General features: G+C 35.3%; 1 protein-coding gene across 50 annotated transcripts in view; it reads right to left on the bottom strand.

The window, feature by feature from the left end:
- Positions 1-12354, bottom strand: part of TRIP12 (thyroid hormone receptor interactor 12) — a 145442-nt gene that overhangs the window by 72260 nt on the left and 60828 nt on the right. The gene's annotated exons all lie outside the window — the stretch shown is intronic.

Genomic DNA, 12354 nt, shown 5'->3' with positions numbered 1-12354 from the left:
TACTCATTTTATAAATATGAGGATCAATATGGACTTGAAAAAATGAACTGACCCATACAACCAACATATCAATCAGAACAAAATGTTTCCATCACTCTAAAAAGTTCTTCATCCCCCTTACAATTAATCCCTTCGCCCACTCTTCTGGCAACTACTGATCTGCTTGTCTGTCATTGCTGTCTATTCTAGAATTTCAGAAAAATGGGGTCATACAGTGTTTTGGAGATTTCATGTTGCTGCACAGATTAGTAGTCCATTCCTTTCTCTGTGGAGAGGTATTCCTTTAAATGGATGTGCCACAATTTCTTTTTCCATCATTGGTGTTAAATTATAAGAGAAATGTATTAAATTACAGAAAAGTAGAAGGCATGTAGGTGGCACAGTCAGTTAAGTGTCCAACTCTTGGTTTCAGCTCAGGTGGTAATCTCAGTGTTCTGAGATCAAGCCCCAAGACTGTTCTGTGCTCAGTGTAGAGTCAGCTTGATACTCTACTCTCCCTTTCTCTCTACCCCTCCCCAATGCACACTCTCTGGAATAAATAAGAGAAAAATAAAAAGAGAAAGAAGGGCAGAGGAAAACCAAAACAACAGAGTAGACATGTATTTTTAACTGCTTTTATAATCATGCTGCAATGTAAAATGACTATCAGGCTATTTGACATGATCCCATTTGCTTGATAAACTAGGAGAGATAAGCCCAAATATTTTACTTTCTGAAAGGTAATCCCATGGTAAAAGAGATATTATATATAACGCTCCATAGTGAAAAAGAGGTTTCCCTATTTGTAATCCCAGGATGGAAGACAAAACTAGCTTTTACATGTATCTCTGGAACAAGGAAACACCTTACAAGTGTAAAGATTGATAATTACGAATTTATCAGTCTTCCTGAGTAAATCAAGTCAAATGTTGGAAGAACTCTATAAATTCTTCCAAAAGTCTAAAACATTTTTTTAGAAGATTACAAACCTCAAACTTTCTGGGGAAAAAGGAAAGCTGAAGTAGTTTGCAGAGCAAGCTCTGCCTAGAAAACAGATATAGCTCAACTTTGTTTTGGCCATTCAGCAATGCCAGAACATACTATCTTCACAATTTGAAAACTAGCCATAGTTTTCAAAAGCACTTTCAGAAACAAAGTTATGATTATTCATTCTTTTCAGACATAAAAATATTAACTGGCTTTCTTAAAGATGCATAATCTAAACTAAACAATTCCTAAGTTTATTTTGAACCAAAACAGAGGCTATATACTACATCTTCAATATCCTTCTGGCAAAAGTTAATATTGTGCCTTACAGGTTCAATTAGAAAATGTTAAAACTCTCATATAAACACACTGTAGTAGTTTTGTAGAATCGAAATGTGTTTCCTTCCATTCTACTGGTCAAGTAAGGATTATTTCAATAAAAGAGGACACAATTTAAGTATAAACCACCAACCCACTGAAAACAAATTAAAATTCATGGGCATGGGGACACACGCATGCACACGCGCACACACCCCCACACACATGCAGAGGCTTTGTATGCATTAATGCAGTTTTGCTGCATTAATCATTTATTTTTATGAAGCCACTATGAGAAACATCCAGAATACTGATCTGATTAATAAATTAATGCCTATGAAGGCTCTGTGTAACGAAGTTCGGTATCAATGTAGAGGTATTTTTATCAAAGCTCTTGACATTATTATTATTATTCCTACAAATATATTGTGTGATTTCTTTCTGGGGGGTTGGGGAAGGGTACAAGTATTCCTAACCCACAACTAATTTACTCAAAAGTTCAGGACTTCATCTTTTGTAAAAACATTAGTTCTTTTGCAAAGTTAGGAAATACAAAATGTGAAATAACTAAATCTCTTATGCAAGCTCTAACCTTGGATTTCTAAAATATAACATCTTAAAAGAATGCGCAGATTGAGGGCCTTATTTTTTCCTCTGGGTCCTTACTAATATAAAAATAGCTATGATCTTGGTGCCTTCTACTTATATAGTAATTTTTCTTCTCCACTTCAAACTTTTAAAGGTATTTCTCTTTGCATTACAATACTGTGAAATGATTCCAATTTTGTAATTTGCAGGAGGAATGAACACGAGTATCATTATCTGCCTATTTCTGCACACAAATAACCCGCGGAGGAACAATATTAATCCTAGAAAGGTACGGTTTTCATTATTAATTCCTTAAGTTACTTTAAAAGTAGCAATAGACAATCAGACAATACATGCTCACTTCCATACTTTTATTCTATTTTTAACTCATGAATTAAATTAGTATGCTAATCTTTGATATGGTTTATACATATAGTGACACAAAAATTTAGCCCCATAAGATAAAATAACAATGTAATAAATAAGCGTTCCAATTTCTTAAAGATTACTTCTGTTATATAGTGAAAATAAGCCTGAGTATCAATGTATCAGATAAGGTTGTTTGAAAATCGGGCAAGGTGAGGGAGAGACTGACCTAGGACCTTTATTCAGTGAATAATGACTAAATACACTACATGAATGTTTTTATACTCCAACTTACATATTCATTTTAAAGTAACTTTTAAAACTGATCAAGTAGACATCTACTGTATAATGTCCAGGACCCTTTTTATGAACACCCTTTGTTTTTAAAAATTCTTTTGGGAACTCTCTCCTACCCCTTCTCCAGATGATACTGATGGAAGTCCCATTCATGGTACACTCACACTATAGAAGTGGGACTATTATCATCATAGCCAATTACAAGCCTGCCTCTGTAATAGCGATTTATTCAAAGATAGGCATATGATCCAAGGAAAGCAAGGACTTTCTTACAATTTAATACATAAATGACTGGATAACATCTTTGGGGAGGAGAGGAGATGATGAGAGAGCCATAACAGGCTTGGGACTGACAGGGTCATCTTTATTTGAGCTCCTGGATCCAGTCAAGCCTATCACTAGCCAATCCACAGGCTTTACCAGTCCTATGAACTGATCAGTGTTTGTGTGTGTATACTACATATATCATGTAATACATATACCTTAAATAATATGCAATTATATTAAAATTTTTAGTCTAAGCTAAGTGTTGACAAACTGCTTAGGAGCAAAACCCAACTGGCAACCTGTTTTTGTACTAGCTTGCTTTTTACACTTTTAAGGAGTTATTAAAAATAAAAATAGGTGACAAAAACTGTATTTGGGGGAACCTGGATGGCTCAGTTAGTTGGTTAACGTCTGCCTTAGGCTCATGTCATGATCTCAGGGTTATGAGATCAAGCTCCACATCGGGCTTGGTACTCAGCATGGACACCCTCCCTTCTCCTCCTCCCCCTGTCCTGCTTGTGCTCTCTCAAAGAAATAAAACCTTAAAAAAAAAAAAAAAAAAAAAAAGCCCTATATATATGGTCAGTTAAGTCTAAAATATTTACTATATAGGCCTATAAAGAAAATAATAATAATTACTGACCTGGACTTTGAAAAGAAAAGGGAAGAACAGTAATATGGACTCAACAGAGTTTCAAATCAAAATAAAATCCCTTGTAGTAAAGAAGACCTGAGCTAAATCTCATTTCCAAGTATTGATTTTTCTAGAATTAGTTATTTTTTTTGACTTATAATTTTTGTAATACTCCCACATCTCCATCTTAAAATGGTACAGTAGACAAACTAGTGAATAAGGTACACATACCAGTTATTTTAAACAGGGTATTCAAAACGGCTACAATTCATTTATATTTAAAAAGTATCAAAGGATGATTAGGATTGGTTGGGAGAGGTTGGGTTTTGAAATGCAAATCCCCAATTTGTTTATATATTTTTAAAAGCTATCAATTATCCATTTATTTGCATGTTGAATCTGTTTCAAAAAGTATCCAGAATGACTTGGTTTTTCTTCATAAAAAGGAAAAAATACACAAATAACAGGAGTACTATTACACATGAATAATTCAATTTAGAATCATGCAATGGAGAATTAACTAACAGTGGGAATATTTTCAGTAACTAGATCTTGACTCCTTCAGCCAAAACAGAACCATGAGAACCTGGTATAATTTGATGTTGCTTAAGAAAAAAAAAACCACAACTTGATGTTGCTATCTACTTTCAAGTATGAAGTATACATCCTTATTAATGGCTACATTGCCAAAAATAAACTCACAAAACGCAAAATAACCTAGTATATTAAAAAGGGATCATTGATGTTTATTTTAAAATCATTCAGTAACAATAAAAGATGAGTTTTGCAGATGACAGTAAGCTAAATCCCAAATGGAATTTTCTAAGCCAAGTTTTTATTTTCTAGTCAATGCATGGCAGTTTCATGCATTGATTTGGCAATACAAATTAAACACATTAGAAATGTGCAAAGATATTCATCTAAGCATTATTTTTAATAATGAGATACTGGAAGAGAGCTAAATGTCCAGTAATAGAGAATGGTTAAATAAACACAAGTATGGTAAAAAATACTGCAGGAACACTAAATAATTTTAGCTAATAAGTATATAAACAGATTGGCATTTTATACTACTAGTGGGAATGTAAATTCACTTATTTCTACAGGCAATATTAAAATATATGTCAATATTTTAAAAGAACATAACCAGAAACCTAACGAGATAACAAGAAACCTAACGAGATGTAAATCACAAAGCTCTAGTCAATCAAAAATATTTAGAACAATGTAAATGCCCATTAATTGGGAATGAGCTAAATTAGGACATGTCCACTTACAGCCATTCAAATGATATAAACTCGGTTTTTTGAAAGGAAAAAGGTATAGTGTTTAGACAAATAAAGCACTTTGGTTTCTTCATACCTATAATACAGATACTACCTTATTCTATGGTCATAAAAATAAAATTTAATGTGTGTCACATGTCTAGCATGGAGTCTGGCTTATAATGGGCACTCTACTGTGAGTTAGAACAAGCTCCAAATTTTAAAAAAGTATGCGCATATACACAAAAGTGCGCGCCTTCTGGCTAAAGACAACTGGACACATGCAATCACTCCTATACCCTCTCCAGAAACTCCAGAAAACTCACATCAAGAGAATTCAAAGCATAAATCCATAAGGATGAGTAGAATGGAAGAGATCACTATCACAGCATAATTTTTAAGATGAAAAGTAGAAACTCCAGTCCTAGAAACTCCAGAAAACCGAAAGTAGAAAACAGATAAAATTAGCAAGGAGAATGACACTCAGAATCCCACAAAGGTTCAGGAATTGATGGTACCAGTCAATGGGATGACTCTGGAATAAAAACTGAGTATTGGTTGACAGGCTGTTTATAAAGCAGTCAGAACCCTAACTTCCCCTCCCCCATTTGCACAGCTGGATAACTCTCTGCTGACCCAGCAAAACAGAAGACCTCTATTCTTCAGGAAAAAGAAATTCTCCATTCAAGCACACAGTTGTATCTAGGTGCGCCATACCAAAATGAGAGCTGGGGAGGGGGATCAGGTATAAATAGATTAGATGACAGATGGCCTCTTTCCCAGGCCTCTTTTTCTGCTCGGCCCCCAGATCTCGGTCAGTTCAGCTTTTACCTATAGGAAGGAGTGTAAAGGAATCTTCTCTGTGGAATTTCACCAAAGGAAAAAAATCTAAAAATAATGATAGAAGATATTTCGTAATGACTAGCCCAACCAGATCACTAGAGAATGGGTTTCAGTGAAATCTCCTCTATGTGCTTGGAGCCTACAGATTAGGTTTTTGGTTGCCCAACACTTGAGTATGAGGAAACCAACAGGAATTACCAAAACCTGAGAAAAATTCCCAGTATGAAAATCGAAACCTCCTCCCCAAAGACACTTCAAGAGGACCATGTAAAACTAACCATTAATGTCCTCCAAATAAATGCATCCATAATAAAAAGAAAATGAGGACAAAATAACCTCTTGAAAATAAAACCAACAGAAAAAAAAAAATCAATAGAAAGGCTGGAAGAAGTTGAAGAAATCTACCAGAAAAAGCAAAGCCAGAATGAAAACATCAGAACTTTCCAAGAGGACAATCATCCAAAATAATAGATCTAGAAAGAGAAAAGAAACAAGGATACAGTAAACAAGAATTCTGGTTTGCTTGGCTCTAACCCTCATTTTAAGGCTGAGTCCTGAGTCTTGGGGAATATCTCAGACCCAAGTGAAACCAGGACTGCTGGTGACCCTAACAAGAAATGAGACCAAATCCACAGCTGTGGCAATATCAATGTTATGTCTAAATAATGGAGATAAAGATCTGCAAACTTCCAGAAAAATGAGTTATATATACAATAGATCAGGAATCAAAATGTTTCCAGTACTGAAAGCTTAAAAATAATGTGAGTCTTCAAAATTTGTAAGAAAAATAATGTATAATCCAGCACTCTATAACCAATCAAACAAGTACCAAGGCTGTATACTTTCAGACATTCAAAATCTGAAAACAATAGAAAAGCTTTTAAGAATCTCATAAGCATTTTCTTAGAAAGCAAGTGGAAGAAACATTCCATCAAAACAAAATAGTAAACAAGGAAAAGACACATGGGATTTGAAAACAGAAAGCTCTGAAGAAAATAGCGAGGCTAAATAAAAGCCGAGAAGTAGGCATTAAAGAGCAGCCACCAGCAGCCTTATTTCTTCAGGACAATTTAACTAAAGGAAGTAGACAGCTTGAGAAAAGATTTAGACAATTACTAAGGAATTTGAAGTAATGGATATACAGAAAAGGAAAACATCATCAACCAAATAATGGTTTCAATCAAGAAAATAATATATAAGAAAAGTACCCTCTGACTCTGTAAATGGTACTTATGCATCCATCCAAACATTGGGCACTGATCATGACTGGGCAGAGAGGAAGTGTACACATGATGCTATTGGTGGGTACAGAGATATAATAACTCTTTCATAAAGGGCAGGCAATAGTGCTCAAACTGAAAAAACCTAACCAATAAACATATAAGCACATAATCTTTAAGTATGGAAATAAATACCAAAATAATCAGCAAAGGGAACGGACAATGTGGCGGGAAAACTGCTGTTTTTTAAAACTTATGTGTACTTCAGTAAAATGTAACTTGGCTAAATTAATTCTGATTCTGACCTGGTATACAAAAATACTATGATTCTTTAAATTTGCGATGTAAAATAAAGGCCTTCTGTAGAGCCTGAGTGGTTCAGTCATTTGAGCATCCTACTCTCAATCTCAGCCCAGGTCTGGAGATCAGGCTCCATATATGGCTCCCCACTCAGTGGGGACTCTGCTCCGCCCCCTATTTCCCTCTGCCTCTCCCCACACTCGTGGGCACCTGTGATTTTTCTAATATAAATAAATCTTTAAAAAAATAAAATGTGAAAATAAAGCCTTCTGAACAAAGAGGTCAATGATACTTATTTCCATTCAGGGTTCTTTTTTAATTTGGTGACCCATTTTCCTAAATTTAATTTATTTTTTAAATCCTCAAAATTATTAGGAATCGTTGGTAGTTTTTCAAAGTACTTACATATTAAAATTACTATAGCTTTAAATTGCTAAATTATTTTTAGCAGCTGTCTTACAATAAAGAAAAACTCTCAACACTCAATCCTTTTCCCTTTTAAACTCCTCAGGCAATACCTCATGAGGTGAAAAGATAATTTAATTATTTAAACGCCCTGTGGATGTCCCTATAAGACTTTAGGTGAAGCCAACAGTTAAACTCTTAAATTCTCTCCTGCTCAACACATTCTTATTTCTTCCCTCTACGCTAGGGATACAAAAAAATCACCTCTCAGTCTCAGACTGATGATAGAGTCCTAATCTCAAATTACCCCTCCCAGAATTCTGCATCTGCCTGATTCTTGTCTAGATCTAATAATGTCCACAGGCTGCATGCAAGTCACCAGAAGAGCATGAAATTCAAGCTGGAATAAGCTTTTAACTATTGCTGACTAGGTTATTATTAATAATGTGCACATGATGTACACTTAAATAATGAAATCAGATCTACAAATAGGCAAACTAGACATATAAAAATTTAAAAGTAATTTTTCCATAAATAAGTTCCATAACAGCCCAGATTTTGATCATACACTTTCTTGTATTACTATGCCATCCATCACCTCCTACTATTCAGACACTACATACTCTGATACAGTCCTATTACTTCAAGATTAGTTTCTTTTTAATTGAAGTTAGCAAAACAGATCTTGAAGCATACTAATTACAAAAACATTTTTAAATATATTAAAATATAAAAATATTTTCAAAAATCATGTGTTATCATTGCATTGCCCATTGTAAAAAATGGTTTTACATTTATGCTACTTAAATTTGAGACTGTTTGCTTATGTTAAACAACAGATAGCAAGAATAATTTCCCAACACATATTAAAATTTGTCACATAACACTATTCTTTCTGGGGTACTCTCAAGACTTCTATCAACTGATACAGTGTGATCTTTGTCTCAGAGCTATTTTGATCAGTTGCAGCTGGCAAGCCACAGAGCTTTAGGAAGCCTATCACAAAAGTAGCTGTTTCCCTACTAGTCCTACTAGTCCTGCCAGCCTTAATTCCTCACCAGGAACTCTGTTAACAGTTGCTGAAACAGCACACTGGGAAAGGTCTTCCTGCTTAAATATGTTGACTAAATGTATTTTATCATTTCCCAAAGTTTCCTCAGACCACTGCTGTCTCCCAAAATGGTCAAGCAAATCTGTAAAACACTAGGTGAAGCAGAAGTTACCATTATTTCCCACAGCCTTCAATGTATTACTGTAATCCTAAATCTCCTCCAGTAGTATTTGATCATGGGAAATGAGTCTTCACAAAGTATCATTAGGTACCATTAACTCCTACAATTTGGAAACAATTTTTTTTATGATGAAGCTTTAATGACCAACTCTATCGATGATTCTTTACCTTAGAAAACATCATATTCTAATTGATAGGTTCATCAATTCTTAAAAGGTGAAGAAAACATCATCTACCCAATTTGGAATGCATTCTATTTCACAGAGTGGCCTACTCCATTTTTTGGATAATTTACAAATTCTGGTTCCTTGAGATATGCTCATCAGAAATCTGCCTCTCAACCTCTACCCACTGAATCTAACTAACTATGCCCCCATGTGCTGATGTTTGCCCGGGAGTGGGGGGAAATTCCTCATGCATAAAGAATCCTTCAAATACATGGCAATTACTCTCAAATCAGCATTGTGTGTTAATATGGTATTTTATGAAGTTATTTTCACATATATTCATTTATTTATGCTTCACATAATGAATATTCTCCTTTTACAAATAAGATCAGGAATTAGGTTGCTATTCTAACTACAGTTGCATGATTTGCCCAACCTCACAAAACTATAAAGAGATAACTTCAAATCAAGATCTTCCAAATCTAAAAATAGTTCTACCTTAAACTGATCCATGGCTGGGATTTACCAACCCTTCCTTCTCAAAAGGTTGCTGAATATAGCTTCTGTCTTAGATATTCAATTTCTGGGATGCCTGGGTGGCTCAGTGGTTGAGTGTCTGTCTGCCTTCAGCCCAGGGCGTGATCCTGGAGTCCCAGGATTGAGTCCCAACATTAGGCTCCCTCTATGGAGCCTGCTTCTCTCTGCCTTTGTCTCCGCCTCTCTGTTTCTCATGAATAAATAAAATCTTAAAAAAAAAAAAAAAAGATACTCAATTTCTACTGTTCTGAATTCTACAATGCATCTCATGTACTAACTACTATGCTAGGTCTCCTCATATTTATTCCTCACATAAGCTATTATGCCCATTTACAAGGAAAAGGTACAAACCTTCCCATGGTTGTCAGTTGATAAAATGCAGAACTAGGTTTCAAACTCAGGATTTTTACCTCTGTTAATAAGAGTTTTGTATCCCCAAAATACCATTACTTGAAACTCAAGAGATTCCCATAAAAAAACCTTATTTTGCCTCTATATCCTGAAGTAAAATTACCTACTATTGTCAATTCAATTCCAGTATTGTTTCCGGTATAAACTCTTTTCCTCAAGTGACATACGTAATCTTGCCTAAAATCCTACCTTGCTCTGTCCTTCCTAGATTTGGCTCACCTAATCTACTCAATCCTGTGCATCCTAGTCTCACGACTAACTTCTGGAACTAGACGGTCTGGGTCTGACTCTTGACTCTATAGTGCTCACTACGGCAGCACATATACTAAAAATCGGAAGGACTTTTGTCTCTATAGCTTTTTGGTTCTATGACCATGGGCAGGCAGCCTGACCAGTGACCCTGAGTCTCCTTACATGTAATATGGAAATAATAGTATCTGCCACACAGGGCTGATAAGGAGTAAATGACATGATCCATGTTAAGTATTTACAAGTTATCAGGCACTTGTAAGGACATTACATATAAATATTCCCTACTATTTTGTTTTGAAATGTTTTTCACTTATTTGAAAATAGGTAAATATGTAGTGAATGGTAGGATATAAATCCGTGGGTTCACACAATATTCATTCCTAAAGATGAATCAATCCTAGAAGAATCAAATTGAATTTTATCTCCTCCACGGTCTTAATATCTCTTAATGACCCAAACATGGTGTGACAATACAACCCAGAGAACTAACGGGTAAAAAGTAAGTGGTGAACAAAAGCAAGCAGTGGCTTCAAGTTACACATAGCCACCATCTTCCAACACTAGCTCTGCCATTTGTGAGATGTTACCGGGCAAATTATCCCACCTTTAAAAAAAATTAAATAGACTGCATATGCAAAGTAATTGTTATTTATTAGATGCGAAATAAATGCTGGTTCCCTTCTCCTGTTTCAATAGCCTGGGCTATATTTAGACCTCAGAGTAGTGGTAGTGAAAATGGAAAAAGCAGTATTCGTGACAACGTGAAAAGCAGTATTCTGTACAACACACACAGATTTTGTAAAAGTGAGGAGGATAATACAAAGTGAGTTTTATCCATTAGTGAGCATGTGCAGAGTTCATTTCAGACTATCTGGTTTTATAGTGGTACATGGGTCATATCAGAACTCTCGGTGCTTTCTCATTTACAGAAATCAAGAAAACTGCACCAGTGGTCAGGTTTTCTTTTAAAAATCATGTTAACAGGGCTCCTGGGTGGCTCGGTCAGTGAAGTGCCTGCCTTCAGCTCAGGTCATGATCTCAGGGTCCTGGGATGGAGCCTCATGTCAGGCTCCCTACTTGGCGGGGAGTCTCTCTCTCCCCACTGCTTGTGCACACTCTCTCTCAAATAAATAAATGAATAAAATCTTAAAAAAAAAAATCATGTTAACAGACTCCAAAGAAAATAAAACTAGTGTCCAAGAAGAGTGGAGGACATGACAATCTGCTGTCCCCCTGGACCCTCCTAGAAATAAAAGCTGAAGGAGATAAGCTCTTCCAGTAAAGTATACTGGAAGGCCGAAAGTGAATGAGTGAATACCACTGAACGAGCTATGAACTCAACCTGGCCCAATGGCTGTGGAGGTCACAAAGCTCGGGGCCGGGGCGGGGGGGGGGGGGGGGGGGGGGGGGGGGCGTAGCGTAGCGCACGCACACACACACTTCTACTTCACTTAAAAACAGAAAAAAAGAGGTATAGAAGTAGAGATAAACTCCAATTGTCGAGAAAACCTTGGCAGGTCCAATGGACAGTTGACTGTCCCTTTTTAACTTGGCTTTTAATTCCCTTTTGACTTCAAGGTACCAATCTTAATCAAATATCTGTACCTTCAAATTAAAAAAAGATATTATAGATGTAAAACATATTTAAAATACCAAATTGAACATGATTCTACAATGTTAAAGATGTTACCTTCATGATAACCCGATGATACAGATTATACACAAGATTTTATGTAGTGTCTACTAGTATTACTGTCAGTTTATATAATACTGAATAAAATGGAAATACAGATATTAGGGTTAAAGGAAACAGAGCTAACAATTGGGTCTGGTTCAACAGTATGTTAGGTCGATCCATTATTAGCTAAACTTTGACAAGAATACTGTACTACATAAAATTTTCAATAACCAAGAAAATATTCTAGTTCTATCAAAATATAAATAAAAAAATGTTCTATGAAGGCAAAAAAGAAAAAAAAGATAGTGAAAAGTAAGCTTCCTGGATAAATATTACAAAAACTAAATGCTTAAATTGTACATAAGTCCTGTATTATTGCATTTGTGTTTTTTGAATTTCTCAAAACAGAAAAAAGAATGCCCTTCAGCATTAATGCAATCACATAACTGAAGGCCACCACCAGTTCCAATCAGTTCTAATGACTTGAACATTTGGCTTCCCTGAAGAAGTCTTTTGAAAAAAAAAAAAAAAAAGAGAGAGAAAGAAATGTGCCTCAAGATCCCTATCTCCTGTCTAGTTTGTTTTTTCTGCTTGAAACATATTATTCTC

Source organism: Vulpes vulpes, chromosome 9 (assembly GCF_048418805.1).
Source record: "Vulpes vulpes isolate BD-2025 chromosome 9, VulVul3, whole genome shotgun sequence".
Lineage (NCBI taxonomy): Eukaryota > Metazoa > Chordata > Mammalia > Carnivora > Canidae > Vulpes > Vulpes vulpes.
Note: the sequence above shows the minus strand (reverse complement) of the source record. Positions and strands in the feature narration are given on the sequence as shown.